This window comes from Eleutherodactylus coqui, chromosome 2 (assembly GCF_035609145.1).
Source record: "Eleutherodactylus coqui strain aEleCoq1 chromosome 2, aEleCoq1.hap1, whole genome shotgun sequence".
NCBI classification, from domain to species: domain Eukaryota; kingdom Metazoa; phylum Chordata; class Amphibia; order Anura; family Eleutherodactylidae; genus Eleutherodactylus; species Eleutherodactylus coqui.
In genome coordinates this window covers 113,326,349-113,343,243 of record NC_089838.1, presented here as the reverse complement: position 1 = coordinate 113,343,243, position 16,895 = coordinate 113,326,349, and the positions used below count along the sequence as shown (strand labels likewise).

At 44.9% G+C, this 16,895-nt stretch overlaps 1 long non-coding RNA gene across 1 annotated transcript; it reads right to left on the bottom strand.

Annotated features, from left to right (window-relative positions):
* Nucleotides 1-11,748: 11,748 nt before the first annotated feature.
* On the bottom strand, nt 11,749-16,361 carry LOC136610628 (uncharacterized). Its single transcript, XR_010790135.1, has 3 exons — nt 16,300-16,361; nt 14,643-14,749; nt 11,749-11,837 (listed from the first exon to the last, which is right to left on the bottom strand). It is a non-coding gene; the product is annotated as an uncharacterized lncRNA (long non-coding RNA).
* Nucleotides 16,362-16,895: the final 534 nt, after the last annotated feature.

The window sequence follows — 16,895 nt, the reverse complement described above, 5'->3', positions numbered from 1 at the left end:
GCTCCTATCTTGAGTTCCTTAAATTTTTCCCATACTGAATAGGAGGCCGGGTCGCTTTGGATGTCAAGGAGGTTAGGGATGGCTCTAATGGGGGTGCTTGGGGAGGGAGTGGGTGCTAAGGAGTCTTTTAATTTGGACCAAACCTCGCAAGGGCCTTTTAGAAGGGGATTAAAACTTTTTGACCTGAGTCCAATATTGGAAGGAAACCACAACTCTTTCAAGTATGACTCTCCTTCTGAGATTTCAACCAAAGATGTTAGTGTTTTGTCTTTTATTGGGGACGCCAGATCCATCCAGTACCCTAATTGGGAGGCTTCATAAAATTCAACTACATTGGGAAGATCTATTCCACCCTCCGATCTTCTTTTGATCATAAGGCTGTATGCCAATCTAGGTCTTTTATTCCTCCATACAAATCCTGTGAACATTGACCGCAGAGCTTTAAAAAAACTCTTTGGTATATGTATTGGGATCATTCTAATTTTATATAGTATTGTGGGGAGGATATATGTCTTTAAAATATTTTTCCTCCCAAACCACGAGATTAGGGGGATGTCATACTGCCTTAGAAGATTTTTAATGTGGCCAATAAGTGGGGGGAAATTCTCTTGGTACAGGTCTTCTATTTTTTTTGTCAGTTTTATTCCCAAGTAGTCCATTGAATTGTTGGCCCAGTTAAATGGTGATTTTTCTTTAATGGCTCTAAAGCGTGCTTCTAGAATTGAAATATTCAGGACCGTAGACTTAGAAAAATTAATTTTAAAGTTGGAAAGAGTTCCGAAATTGATCAGTGCAGATTCGAGTTTGTTTAGGCCTTCTTCTGGGTTGGTTATTAAAAATACGATATCGTCAGCAAAGGCCGCAGAAGAAATGGAGTGTTTCCCCCAGTCCAAGCCTCGAATTTCTGGGTCTAGTCTTACATGTTGAAGAAAAGGTTCTAAAGCCAACACGAATAGGGAAGGGGACAGGGGGCAACCCTGCCGAGTCCCGTTTTTAATATCGAAAGCTGGCGATAGGATCTCGTTGATTTTTATTCTAGCCGACGGTGACGCGTATAGGGAGAAAATTGCTGTTACGAAAAACTGGGGGATGTTAAAGTGAAGCAGAGTTTTTTTCATGTAGTTCCAGTCTATCCGATCGAAAGCCTTTTCGGCATCTGTTCCGACCAGGAGTAAAGGTTCCTTAAATTTGTGTGCGTATCGGATAGCATGGAGGATTCTCCTACTGTTATCTCTGCCCTCTCTCCCCCCCACGAATCCCGTCTGCTCCTCATTGATCAAGAGTGGCAGGAAGTTTTCCAGCCTTTTGGCCAAGAGTTTAGCCCAAAGTTTTAAATCGCAGTTTAAAAGCGAGATTGGGCGGTAACTATTGCAGGATTCAGGGTTTTTGTTCTCCTTATGTAATACGGTAATATGTGCCTCTAGGGCTTGCTTTGGGAGTGGGGCACCATGAAGTAGGGCATTAAAGAGTTCGGTGAGTTTGGGCACTAGAATATCCTTGAAGGAGTTGTAGTATAAAATGTCTAGGCCGTCGGGACCAGGACTTTTGCCCTTCGGGCAGGATTTTAGTAGCAACTCTACTTCTTCTCGTGAGGCAGGAGTCATTAGGGACTCAGCTTGTTCCTTGTCTAGTTTGGGAAGGCGAGCTTGTAGTAGGAAAGTATTTATCTTTTGATCTATTTCCTCCTCTTCTTCTGGAGAAGGATTTGCCTGTTGTCTTATATTATATAGGTCGGAGTAATATTGATGGAAGGCCTTTGCGATTTCCTCTGATGTTGTTACCTGTGAACCGCTGGTAGTTTTTATAGACTGTATAAAGTTTTTAGCACAGGCTTTTTTAATCAAGGAAGACATAAACTTGCTACCCTTATTACCCTGAGCATATATCTTATGCTTTAGGTAGAGGTGTTTTTTATTGTACCGTGAGTCTAGGCGTTGCTTGAGGTCCCTTCTCTGAGCTTCTAATTCCTCCAAAGCGGATCTAGATTGGGATAATTTTGTCGCTTGTTCCAGTTTTGCTATTTTGTTTAATCTTTCATCTATATCCTTTTGAAGGAGTTTTTTAGTCCTGGTCCCTAAGGCTATCAATTGTCCTCGTATGAAAGCCTTATGGGCTTCCCAGACCATCGGCACCTCCACGTCCCCCCCTGAATTAATGGAGAAATATTCCTCCAGTGAGGCCGCTAATCTGTCTCTTTCCTCTAGGGAGTCCAGCAGAGAAGCGTTGAGTCTCCATCTCCACTCTTTGGGCTTAGGTTGGAGGAGGCGGAGGTCCACATGGACCGGGGCATGGTCTGAGACCGTGATAACATCTATTTTCGCTTCTGTTATGTAAGCTAGAAGGTCTGAGCTAAGAAATATATAGTCTAATCTTTGATGGGACTTATGGACCTTTGAGAAAAAGGTGTAATCTCTCACTGATGGGTTCAGCAAACGCCAAGCGTCTGTAAGATTTAACTCCTGTAAGCAGCGCAGGAGCCTCTTGATTTTTATTTGTGATATGTGCGATCGCCCGGTGGAAGTGTCGCTTAGAGGTTGAAGGGTTAAGTTTAGGTCTCCTCCCAGTATTAATTGGCCTTCCGTGAAATGTTTTAGGATTGTCAGATGTTTAATTAGCCAAGGAACTTGGTCTGAATTAGGGGCGTAGAGGTTGGCTATTGTGGTTTTCATGTTATTGCACGTCCCCTTCAAAAACAAAGCTCTACCTTCTTCGTCCCTGAAAGTGGACCGGCACTTAAAATTTAATGACTTGTGAAGGTAGGTCGAGACCCCCTTCGAGGCAGAGGTGGGGTGGGCGCAGTGGAAAGCTTGGTCAAAGCACCTACCCGGCAGGGATAGGCACTTGCCCTGTTTAAAATGAGTTTCCTGTAAAAGAAGGATATTTGTGCCATACCTTTTTGCCAGGAGGGCGATGTTGTGCCTTTTTGCGGGTGAGTTGAGGCCCCTCACGTTAAAAGATGTGACTCGTATGTCACCCATCTGTGATTTCTAGCTGTGGGGGTTGACTCTGATGTCTTAAGACCTTCTTCTGCCGAGAGCCCAGGATATGTGCTATGATTTTTTGCTGCAAGTAAGCTGTCACGAGAGAGACAGAGGGAGGATGGGGGAAGAGGGGACAAAAGTAAGACAAGTACACGTGGGGAAAGTTCAGGTGAGGGAAAGTACAGTTAAATTGAATTGACCAACAGATATAAATATATTAATCCTATTAATTGTTAATATATACCAAGAAACCTGTTGGAGGAAAGAAAAAATCTTATGGAACGGCTTTACAGCTCGGCTGAAACCAATCCAAGTTTGATGGGGAGGGGGTGATGGGACCGCCGGGTTAACGGCGATCAATAAAATGGGGTTAGCTGTCGGCCTAACCTGACCGGTACAAGGGGGGGACCAATTGGAATGGGCAAAATATTTAAGGCCCATGTTAGTATAAAATAAAAAATAACGCTGGGGTGTGAAGTATTCCTCCTCTCTTCATATGGAGGAAGGGGATGTTGTCTTCAGCGATAAGGGATAGTAGAACGTATAACTTCAGTTCCCACTATTGTAACATGGGTTATGCAGAAAAAAGGGTTGGAGCATCATACTCAGCTTATAGTTGCGGGCAGATATGCCCCATATCCAGTCACCATTTTCATATAACGCTTTCAACGTGGTACTGTTGTGGAAACCGGTATCGAACAAGTGGAAACGTGGTGGACTTCTTCCAGAGTAGACAAGCGAGGGGGTCTTCCCCTGCGTATAAATCCCTTCAGGTCTCGGGGCCCGCGATTTCCTCTCTGGATTTCTTTCTTTTTCCCTTGGGCGATTTTGAGCTTCCTACTGTCTGCCATCTCTCTGAGGAGTCCAGTTTCGTGAACTTGGGTAAGTCAGGAAGCGGCTGCCAGCAGGGGAGCGAGATTGGGTCGATATCCAAGAACTGCCAGCATTCGTCCAGGTCGTCAGACGAGCGAATATTTAACCTGCGGCCCTTATAGGTTATGCCCAGCCCAAATGGAAAAAGCCAGGCGTAGCGAATATTCTTTTCTTTCAGAGCGTCCAGCAGTGGTCGCAGTAGGCGACGTTTCGCCAGTGTGGAGGGCGCAAGATCTTGAAAAATTTGCAATGACGTACCTCCATACTTTAAGTCGCTATGGTTCCTTGCCGCCTTGAGGATCGCGGCAGCGTCTGGAAAGGCGAGCGACTTACAGATGATGTCTCTTGGTGGATCAGATGTTGAGGGTGGAGGTCTCAGTGCCCTGTGAATCCTCTCGATTGTAATAGAAGACGCCCTTTCTGCGCCCAGGAGCGAAGCGAAGACTTCTTTCGCTACTTTTTCGAGCACTTCCGACGCCCAAGATTCGGGAAGGCCCTTTATTCGCACATTACTTCGCCTGCTCCTGTTCTCTATGTCTTCTTGCATTAGGATCGCTTTGTTGATCTGTGCGTGTTGTTCTCTTAGGGCAAGCTCCATTTCGCTGGCATGAGAGGAAATGGCAGACGTGGAGGATTCAAGATCTTCCGTTCTTCTTCCTAGCTGCTTCATTTCTTCTTTTATCTCCGATAGCTCTAGGAGTATGGGGCGCATGGTCCGGGACAGGAGGTCTTTCATAAAGCCTTTAGATATCCGTTCATTTTCTTCTTCTTCTGAAGATATCTCCTCATCCTTGTCCCTTCCCCCTGCTCCGTTCGGCTCGTGTGCCGGCGCCATCTTGGATGTTTCATGCAGAGGACGAGCGCCCTTTTCTTTCAGGTAACGCTGCATGTCCGCTTGTCCTTTACACTTTCTTGGCGTCTCTTGAGGGTCACTGCTCCTGTCTCTACCGATCTTGCCCATTTTGGATCTGACAGATAGCTGCATAAGGTCCCGGTATGTACCGCAATCACGGAGCTCTCTGCTCAGAACTCCATGCTGCTCAGCGGTTAGGCTCCGCCCCGCAAGATGTTAACTTGAAGTCTATGTTACAATATATAAAATGTATGGCATACAACGGGGCAGATTTACTAATACTGTTCAAACAGTGCAAACGTGACAGGCAGTCTTAGGCCTTAGTCACACGGGCGTTTTTTCACGCGATTTGCAGATCGCATGACGGATTTGCATCCGCAAATCGCGTGACCGGTGCGCGCAAGTCGCCCGAAAATCGCCCAAAAATCTGCTCCTAGCCGCGTTTCATTAGAAACGGGCCGGAGCTGTCCAGCGCATTGCATTCAATGGAGACGGCAATAGAGCCGGCTCCATTTAAAGCAATGCGCTGCGGGCGAGCCCAGGATGAATTGTCGGGAAGGGCTTAAATATATAAGCCCTTCCCTGCAATTCATCCTAAAATGTGTAAAAATAAAAAATATATATATACTCACCTTCTCCCGGCAGCCGGAGCTCCGCGCGGCCGTCCTGCAGTGGGTGTGAAGGGGGTGTGAGTCAGACCTGCCCCCTGATTGGCTCAGTGCTGAGCCAATCAGAGGCATGTCTCACTCACACCTATTCATGAATTCATGAATGGATGTGAGTCAGACCTGCCCCTGATTGGCTCAGCGCTGAGAGGCAGCAGTCACTCACCCATTCATGAATTCATGAATGGGTGTGTGAGTGAAACCTGCCTCTGATAGGTCAGGGCTGTGACCAATCAGAGGCAGATTATTCAGCAGGCGGGGATTTTAAAGCCCCGCCGGCTGAATAGTGCCGAGAAGCAGTTCAGGAGAACTGACAGCGGCCGCGGCTGGACTCCGGCTGCAGCGGAAAGGTGAGTATACAATTTTTTTTTATTTTTACACATTTCTGGATGAATTGCAGGGAAGGGTTTATATATTTAACCCCTTCCCGACAATTCACCCCGTGCACGCCGGCAGCCCATTGCTTTCAATGGAGCGGCTGTATTGCCGGCTCCATTGAATTCAATGGGCAAACATCGTTCTTCTCTGTCACAGCTGTTACAGCTGTGGCAGAGAAGAATGATTTGTCTTCTATATGTTCTCAATGGGGTCGGCGCTGCTGCCGCCGGCCCCATTGAGCGCATATAGAGAAGAGAACAGGAATCGCAGATCGCAGATAGGTGCGATCTGCGATTTCTGTTCTATAATTTATCGGACGAGCACATAAAAAGCGCTCATGTGTCCGATACCATTGCAAAGCAATGGTTTTATAAAATCGCTGGACGCATGCGCAAATCGCGGCTAAAAACGCCCGTCTGACTAAGCCCTTAAAATGCAGTGGATTTATCATAATGAGTTTTCTGAATGATCAATCTGCTGTATCTTTAGACTGTCTAGTCTAACTATACCACCTATTAGTTGGCTTAGTTTACGCCAAAAGTTGCACAAAAAATTAACAGAATTTTTAGCGACACCTTTGGTACACAATGGTGCATTTAGTCCATGCCCACTTTTCTAAGAAGGACCGTCCCTTTGTCAAATGAATTGTAAAAAGTGTCTGAAAGTTTCTAAAACTCATGATAAATGTGGGGCAAAGCATGTTTGACAGTTTAAGGTTTGTGCCAGAAAACTGCCAAATTTTCAATAGTAAATCTACTCATTTTGTTGTGGTTTGTGGCTTTTTAGTTGTGCTTTTTTAGATCAGGGGCATTTTTCAAAAGACAACATGCTCTGGGTATGGAACAAGATGATAACCCAAAGCACACAGGTAAATCTACTAAAATATGATTGAAAAGGAAGGAGATTTGTATTTTGGAATGGCCAACTCAGAGTCCTGATTTTAACCCTGTTAAAGTGCTGGGAGACCAGTGAGAGGGACCAAGACGCCTCGGCTAGGTGAGTATAAGACATCCCCCGAAAATAAGACACTGTGCCTCTTTTGGGGCAAAAATTAATATAAGACAGTGCCTTATTTGGGGGTAAACATGGTAGTAGTGCAGGCAAAAATCCAGGTAGACCTTTTTCTTGCAATTTTACTAGTTGTAAAAGGCAACTGAAAACTATCTACAAAGAGTATGTTCACAGACAGCACTTCTGTAGCAGAAAGTTCTGCAACTGAAAAGTACATTCCACTTATGTCAATGGAGCTACTTCTACAACATGTGCATAGATTTTTGCAAGTCACATTAAGGCCACCTTCACACGAGCCTATGTGTTTTTTACGCTCGACAGATTGCGGCTATAAATTGTGTGAATGGAATGAAGAATAGCCGTGATCGAGTCCCGAGGTTAATTGGCGGTCTCTCATCTATTCACACGGGCGGCTGCAGGATATTGCCGGAAAAATACGCTGCTGATCGGAAATCCCTCGGTCATCAGAAATCCTCAGAATGACTGCTAATGCTTAAATAAAGCCAGCTGTCATCTTTTCCCAACATTGCACGCAGCTAAGCTCCCTCCCCTCCCTTTTTTTGCAGTTCCCATAGGAGTCTATGGGAGCTGCCAGTGTATTTCGGTTGAAAGCTATGGCAAGACTTATGTTTTTTGGCAGTATATAAATTTGGTCGCATATCTCCTATTTTTTTGGCAGAATGTTTTACGTGGCTAAAAATCGGTCATTTGAACAAATACATTGGAATCCAATCCTTCACTATTTTACACTATTCGGAGCCTCTTCTTTACAATGTAATTGGCCAGATAGCCCCTTTAGGTTATGTATATAACACATATCCCTGCTGCTCAAGTATACATATTTGGGGTTGTATCTGAGTGTTTCTATTTGGTTCTTCCAGCATCTATTACCAATACAAATTTTTACATATAGAATTAACCTACATTAACAATTGAGTAATATTAGGCCGCCTGCACACAAACGGGTCGGATTCCGCATGCGGGAGCATGCAGTGGAATCCAACCCTGTTTCCAACCGGCATCTGCACATAGCTGTCCTTTTCCCTTCTTTATCTGTATCGCAGATGGCTGCGGTGAGCCGCCGTCAGACATACGCAGTACAGATTTTCCCTGTTCCCAGCCGTTCTAGGCGATGACGCAGAATCCATGACTTTTCCGCAATGTCAATTGCAGAAGGGCCGCAGGTTGGACGACTACCATTGACTCCAATAGAAGCCGCCCGTGCGGAATCAGCACAAATATAGAGCATGCTGCGATTTTTTCTCCTCTCGCGGAAATTTCAATTCGATTCCGTAAGTATGCAGGAAGAAGTGATTTTCCTAGCATGCTATAAATTCCATTTGCTGTGGATCCGCAGTGTGAACACCAACCGTGGAATCCGCAATGCGAATCCATTCGTATGTGGCTGGTCTTACAGTCCAGAACTACATTTAAAACCCTACTGATTATAGAGCTGGCATCTCCCAGCATTGCTAGATGTCTGCATAGCTCAGATAATTTGAATCCGGGATGTTGATTCTTACATAAAGCATAATATAGAAATCTGGTGTAGGAAAAACTAACTGCACCAATAAAAGGTTACCCAGACTGCTCAGCATGTTGACACGTAAAATCACATTTCCATGAGCTTCTGCTTCAAATTGACAGGACAAATTCCATGAGCAGATACGCACCAAATACCACAGCAGAGAAACATAATTTTTGCCCCGTTTTTTTCCCGCGGTGTGAACATACCCTGAAGGTGAAATCCACGGTGAATCCACTTTGTAATCTCTACTTACTCACTGCGGATGTGCAGTCTGCAGCAGAAAAATTCTGCTGGCCTGAACCTATGTTACAGGGGTGGTCCCACTTCTAGCTTTTTTGCTTCAAGAAGCAGACAGCTCCATACATTGCACAGTGGCACAGATTGGTACTGCAGGCTTAGTCACATTCCCTTTAGTAGGAACTGCAGTATCAACCCGAGCCATATGTGGTATACAGAGCTGTCTGTTTCTTGTAGCAAAACAGCTATAAGGTGGACCATTAAAAGGTTGTGTCCGAGATTCTGGGGCACAACTCGCATCAGTCAGCACAGACATGACGTCCATGTACTGTCCAATGTGCATGCAGAAGAGAACTGACATGCACTGAAAGGGAAAGCATCTGAGAAGGTCAGCTGACTCAAACCAGAAAAAGTGGGCTGTGACCAAGAAAATCATGGGATCGAAGAGATGAGGGAGCTTTGGCCATCGATTCTTGTATCCTGAGAAGACTAGAGGCATTACTACTGACAGAGACTTTAAGTGTTATGCCATATACTGTTACATGTGATTCGGAGTTGCGCCAAGCTGCCTTGGCACCAAAGAGACTGTAAGGCGCCACTGCATGGGGTGTTCCAATTAAAGACTGTGATACCCATTTCTGGAGTTCACAATGCTGAATAAAGATGTATCCTTTCAGGCGATCAGCCCAATGTATCACACTCTTGTAGAGTAGGTATTAGGCGGTAATAAAGCTTCCAGTGAATTAGTCAGCTAGACAGTGCTTACTGGTTTGAAGTGTTCATGCATGCGGGAAGCATTGCATATTACAGTTTTCTTATAAAAAGTGGGGCTCATTATATGTATGGCTACACTTTATTATGAAACAATACTGATCTTTATGCCATATTCAATCTGTGATCCTGTTGCTAGTATTGACAGAACAATTAGGCAAATCCATATTGTGATTCCAGTTTGATAAGTATTTTTACTTATTAAACTCGGGGAGAAGAAGCCACATGGAGCCAAATAAAAGGTTTGGTACTGTGTAAGCCAGTAGAGCAAAGTGTGATTGTTCCCAGTGAGAGAAACCAAGTAATCTTGTAGATATGATACCTTTTAATGGCTAACAATGGCTTTAGCCATTAAAAGGTCTCATATCTACAAGATTACTTGGTTTCTCTCAGTGAGAACAATCACACATGGAGCCGAATAACACGCTGCATTGGAAAGGAAGTCTACCTTCGTACATGGGAATCAGTAACAGAAGAAGCTGCCGATGCCATGATCTGTGATCCAGATAAAGACCAAGCTGTAAGACACATAGGTGCGGTTTCCACACTAGAGGGGCTATGGCAGATTTATGTGGACTATAATGTGGGGATTGTGACAGTGTTTAGAGTTCACTGAATTAGTAAGCAATGGCTAAAGGTTCATTTACACTGGATCATCAGCGTTTCACATAGAAGGTGAAGCTCTGAGTGAGAGCCCAGCGATCCAGCAGTGAAGTCTGTCAGTGTAAACGCTATGTATGAGCGCTGACTGCCTTAGCGGTGACGTCAGCACTCGTGTCATGTATAGGATTTTTTTGTACATAGGATGACAAGGTACTTGGTAATGGCATTCTTTGCCGATGAGAAATTATATGTGGTGCGGATTTTAACAGCAGCTAAAAAGCAATGGCTGTGCTGAAGGCATGAAGGTGCCTTTTGGGATGGGGTACCTGGGCAATTGCACCTTAATGCTGGCTCTGGTCAGCGGGTAATCCTGCAGGATGAATCCCTGTCAGTTTACAACAGGACAAGCCCTTTAAGTTTCCGGTTCTGGGTTGAAGGCCATACTTCATCCCACATTCTGAAAGTTGAAGAAGGTCTGCAAGATTTAGTGGTTACTTTTTTAATCATTTTCTTTAGGGATCATTGTCATTTTGTTAGGGTGACTCTACACAGACATATTTGTGCACGCAAAATATATGCACACAATACTCAGAAAATAGAACCCATTGATGTCAATGGCTTCTTTCACATGAACAATTTTTTATGTGCATTTTGGTTGTGCACAAAAAAATAGGATCTGCTGTACCTTTCTGTGTATTTGCACAGCAACGGTCCCCATAGAAGTCTATGGGATGTGTGCAAATGCGCGTGCAATTCTGCGAAGAACAGAACATATCTGAACCTCAATTACATCTTTGTAGGGGTGTGTCGCATGCGCTTATGAACAGGCCCTGCATGCTCAAAAAAGCACAGTGCAATGCACCGATAGGTGGGTAAATCAACCTTGTTCATTGCGCAAATATGTTGCACGGAGGTGAGCGTATGTGCAAATCCACTTGTCTGAGGAATCCCTTAAAGATTATACATCTTCTGGACGTGTGAAAAATCATATGGATGGACAGCCCATGTTCCAGCTGGGCATGCTTGCTATGTCCATGTGAAGTGTCATTTGACATTAAGAATAGTGATGAGCGAGCATACTCGCTAAGGGCAATTGCTCCAGCGAACATTGCCCTTAGCGAGTACCTGCCCGCTCGAGAGAAAAGGTTCGGGTGCCGGCTGCGGGCAGGGAGCAGCGTGGGAGAGCGGGGAGGAACGCAGGGGAGATCTCTCGAGCGGGCAGGTACTCGCTAAGGGCAATGCTCGCTCAAGCAATTGCCCTTAGCGAGTATGCTCGCTCATCTCTAATTAAGAAATGTTTTTGCTCAAAATAATCCCATTTTCTTAGTCTGGTATTATTATCATTGTATATTTCAACCACATTTTCCCAACATAGTCAGAATGGGTCTTTCTGATTGCAAGAAGACTGTTAACAAACCGTTCGTTATGACTTGGGAAGCCATGTTGTAGCATTGGGTACAATTTCCTGTATTTTCTGCCATTGTAGAATATGTTGCTGCCCTTCTAATGTTTTACTGATGCCTTATTATGTCAAGAATCAGATCGGTGAAAGTCAGATGCATTCTTTTCTTTCTCATCCTTACCTAAAACCCACATAAATAATAAAAGCATAAACAATCTAAAGCTACAATTACCATATAATAACTTGTCTTGTATTCGGTTCCACAAGACATTTTGTTTCTCTCCAAAATGCATTTTAATGTGCGATGACAGAATCATGTCACCTTCCTTTTCTTCTCCAAGTTACATAAAAAGAGGATTATGCAGATGAGCCTTTTTCACAGTCGAGCTTTAATTAACAAGGTGTTACCTTTTACAATATTTGGTAACACGACAGATGCCTGCAGATGTACAACACGACAGGAACTGCGCTTGGAATAAGGAAGTGCAGCTCAGGTGTGCCAATTAACCCTCTGCTCCATATAAATGAGGCCAATCTGTTTGGAGAGAAATTAATTAGTGCAGTCATTACACTTGGAGAAGGATGCAACTAAGAAGACAATCGCTGTTTAGACTCCAATAAAGGAAACAAAAAAATGTTTTAATACAAATAGTACAAAGAGCAAAACACTGCACATGATAATGAGATAGCGCAGCAATACAATGATAAAAGGGCACAGTACAAATTTAGTGCGATTATTAAATATATAGATCCCTTCTATTCCCTCAATTGAGGAGTGCATATGCTGGTCTTTTTGTCTGTATATGGGATTATAAATCATACTAATCAATAAACAATAACAAAACATACAGAGAAACAAAATAAGATATGACAACCTTTGGTGGTGTAAGGCCCCCTGCACACGGGCGGAAATTCCGCGGCGGGATTTCCCACAGAATTTCCGCCCATGGAAGCTACCATAGGATTGCTTTAGAAAACGGAATCCTATGCAGACAGCTGCGATTTGTCCGCGGCATGCTCTATTTCTGTGCAGACGCCACACAGAAATGTCACTCCCCAGCCACTGGCAAATTTAATTTAGGCTCCTTACAAGGGACTGACCAAACTGTCTTCTGTTTTATATCAGCCACCTCCAGTGAAAGAGCCTCAAGCTCATTAGCCAATAACTCAATGGGATCCATAATGACTCTAAACTCAAAAGATCCCACAGAAAAAAAAGTCAGGCTAATTATTCGGTTATGTCAATGCTGGACATTAATGCACCACAACCAGCAAGGACACAAGACAGTGTTCACATGGGACAAACGTGGGATAAAGTCACACATAAAACACTAAAACCACCACCAAACACGAGGAAAGGGAAAAGATGGGGAATCTAGCCCTAACAGCCGAAGGGGGGGAAAAAACCTACCAAAAGTGTGGTGATTGTCCCAACAGAGATGACCCCTCATCCCGAACCTAGCCTACCTATACTGACCCTATAAAGAGACAAGAAATGTAAATAATCAGGTGGTATATGGTCTATATGGGATGAAAATTCATTCTCATCAAGTACCTCCAAAAAATTTGGAAAATGAACCGAAACACAGATGGTATCCATAATTACTCAAAAAAGGAGAGGTTCCAGTAGACTGCAGGAACCTATTCAGTGCAAACTCCGCCAAAGGTAAATACTATGACCAGTCTTCCTGGTTGTCAGAAACAAAACACCTTAAGTATTGTTCTAGGCTCTGGTTATATCTTAACGTTTGTCCATTTGTCTCTGAATGATATGCAGAGGAGAAGAACAGCTGGATCCCCAATGGCAGCAAAGAAGGCACCAGAACTTAGACATAAACCGAACCCCCCCGATCCAAGACAATATTCAATTGCAACTAGAGATGAGCGAACCTACTTGGACACACCCCTTTATCGCACGAGCGTCGCGATTTTCAAGTACTTCCGTACTTGGGTGAAAAGATTCGGGGGGCGCCGTGGGTGAGTGGGGGGTTGCAGCAGGGAGTGGGGGGGAGAGGAAGAGAGAGAGCTCCCCCCTGTTCCCCGCTGCTACCCCCGCTCCGCCACGCCTCCCCCCGCCCCCCTGGCGGCCCCCGAATCTTTTCACCCGAGTATGGAAGTACTCGAAAATCGCGGTGCTCGATCGAGTAATTACTCAAAACGAGTATATTCGCTCATCTCTAATTGCAACCCATGCAACCTGACAATACGAGTTCTGAAAAGTTTAGCCAAAGTTTTTGAATTCGGTAGACTAGGCAGAGTTGTTAAATAATACATCTTGCTCAACTGGTCCACCACCACCCAAACAACAGTATTTAGTATAAAACACTAAAACCACCACCAAACACAAAGAAGGGAAAAATGTAGTGGCCTGGACAGCACCTCTGTGTTGTGACCTGATGGACCTGTAGTGCTTCACAGCTGGTGATAGTTAGAGTATGCAGAGCAGTAATAGTGGTATAGATAGAGGAAACCATGTCTCTTATGCAGGGGCAAACGAGAGTATGCATGGAATGAGGGCTGGGGAGCCAATGAGGACCCCAGGACAGGTAACAGTGGAAGTGAGAAAAGAAAAGAAAAATTCCTGCGTTTGGGGTAACTTCAGAAGAAGACACCTTTATCATGAGACCATACAGGGGTATAGTTATTATGCTTGAGAAAGGAGCCGTGAGAGCTCTGAAACGCGTTGCACTACCTTGTCCTGTTCAATAAAACTCCACTGTTCAAGTTATCACTGTGGAGTCTTTCACCTCATTTCATGAGAAATTGCACTTGACTATACCCCCCATATGGTCTCATGATAAAGGTGTCTTCTTCTGAGGTTACCCCGAGCAGGAATTTTTCTTTTCTCACTTCCACTGTTAAAGAAGGGAAAAAGATGGGGAATCTAGCCATAACAGACAAAGGGGTGGAAAAGAATCTGCCTAAAGTATGGCGATCATTTCAACAAGGTTTGTCCCAAAACTTTGCCATCTGTATTGGCCCTAGGTAGAGACGGGAAATGTCAATAATAAGGTGGTAACAACAAACGGCAGCAGGAGCAATGGCAGGAACAACACTAAGCTATGAATTAATACACTAACTACTTAATTTGATCTGGATGGCAGGACCTAGGGGAAAAAAGACTAGACCAACTTTACTCACAAGAGACGAATCAGCAACTTCTAAGAGCAGGGTTTGAAATATATAAACCTCCTCTCAAATAGACTGGCCAGCTAAAGAAAACACAAACCACCTTGGGGAACTTCAACATACTCCCAATGACTCTTTATTAACGAGGGGGGAACCCAAGGGAATAACAAATGTACAACCACAAAAGTGTCATAATGTGGCTCGGACTGACCTTGTGCCGCCAGTCCGTTTCTGCATCATGGCCAGTACACTATGGCGCTGTCGCAACTGTCGAGCCGTGACACGGATTTTCTGCAGCAGAAACTTCTGCGGCAAAATCTGCAGCATTTCCGAAAGACATATAGAGTCAAAATCCATACCACTGGTGCAGATTTAGACTTCGAAATCAGCTGTACTTCTGTAGATGATTTCAGAAGATACCACAATCTTTCTCACCTCCAAAGTCTTTGCACTCTTGACGCTTCCTTCATCAGGCACCCAGTGACCTCTAGTGAGCACAATGCGGTGGGCCACTTTTTACATCACCTGACCAGTGGCGCTGTGCTCATTAGAGGCTGCCAGGTCACCGGTGAAGGTAGTGCCGAGAGCGCAAAGACTATCGAGGTAAGAGGGAGCTTGGTATCTTCTGATATCAGCTGAGGGAGCACAGCTGATTTTAAGCCAAAGTATGCACCGATGCAAGCATTGCTGTTATGGAAAATCCTCAGCATTCATGCCCTTTGTGGATGCACCATTTAACCCTTTCAAGACCAGAGATTTTGTTTTGGTTTTTCATTTTTTTTATTCCCACCTTCCCAAAGCCATAACTTTTTTTTTTTTACTATCAGTAGTTGTTATGAGAGATCATTTTTCCTTCCTGCAAGTCGAGTTTTATTTTTTATGGCATGCATTTTTTTTGTGGTGTTCACTGTGCAGGGTAAACAGTGAAATGCTTTAATAGCCTGGACTTTTGCAAACACAATGATAGTAATTATGTTTTTCTTTTCATTATTTTGATTTTATTCTGTGTGAAAATAAAAAAATTGATTTTATTATCTTTAAATATTTTTTTCCATATATTTAGACATTTTTATGAAACTTTTTATATTTTATTTTAGTCCAACTAGGGGACTTGAACATGTGATCACTTGTACCATATACTGTAATACTTCTGCATTGCAGTATATAGTACTTTTAAATGTTGCCTAATAATCATCCATATATGGCAACCCTGTGAGCCTTTACAAGTGCCTTGGCTGCCATGGCAACCCATCTGCAACCTGCAATTATGTTGCGGGGGTCCAGTCGGGCGATTGAGGATCTCCCATTAACTGCCTGGACTGATGTAAGCCTTGACAGTGGCATCTAAGTATTTAAATAGCCGCAATCATAGCTAGCTCACATTCTTTGCAATGGGTGTTTATTAGAGATGAGCAAGCATACTCGCTAAGGACAATTGCTCGAGCGAGCATTATTCTTAGCGAGTACCTGCCCGCTCGGAAGAAAAGGTTCGGCTGCCGGCGCGGGTGAGAGGTGAGCAAGGGGGAGCGGGGGGAGAGAGGGAGAGAGAGATCTCCCCTCTGTTCCTCCCCGCTCTCCCCTGCCGCTCCCCGCCCGCCGCCGGCAACCGAATCTTTTCTTCCGAGCGGGCAGGTACTCGCTAAGGACAATGCTCGCTCGAGCAATTGTCCTTAGCGAGTATGCTCGCTCATCTCTAATGTTTATCTCACTCTTTTAATAACGGCAGTAAATTGACTTGTATCCTCACTCTTCTATGGTCCATTGATCGGACCCAGGCATTCTGAACACAATGCTCCAGGCATTCCTTGCACAGCGCTCACAACTTGCTCCCAACCTCTCACACAGGCTTAAAACCTTGCTGTACTCACTCGTCCTTGTGCACTTCTCTTCTGTAGCAGCTCCACACTAGCTCTGAGTCCATGAATCTTACAACACTCTGGCCGCCTGCAGACGAGCGGGTCGGATCCGGCAGCAAGAAATCTCGCCGCGCGATCCGACCCCAGAGCCTGCAGGGACGAGCGCGTACTCACCCGCGCCTGGCGGCCCCGGCTCTTTGATGTGCCGGCTGCCGCGCAGCCGGCGCATGCGCAGACCGGAGCTGGCGGCCAGGTGAGTGCGTGCCCCGCAGGAAATTAGAACATGCCGCGGTTTGTTTGCCGCGCGAGATTTCGCGCGGCCAAACCGCGGTTGTCTGCATAGGAGTGCGTATTGTAATGCACTCCTATGCAGACTTTCAGCGGCGGAAATCCCGCGGGAAATCCCGCGGCGGGATTTCCGCTCGTCTGCAGGCGGCCTCTCTCTTATGTGTGCCACACCCCACCTTCAATACCTCACTCGAGCCACACCCTGCAGTGGACAAAATGTCCTCAAATTCACTCACACACATACAGCTGTGCCCAACAAGGGTATCGCTAACACTGGACATCCAGGACAAAAGCCTCAGACCTCTAGTCCATTGCCATGA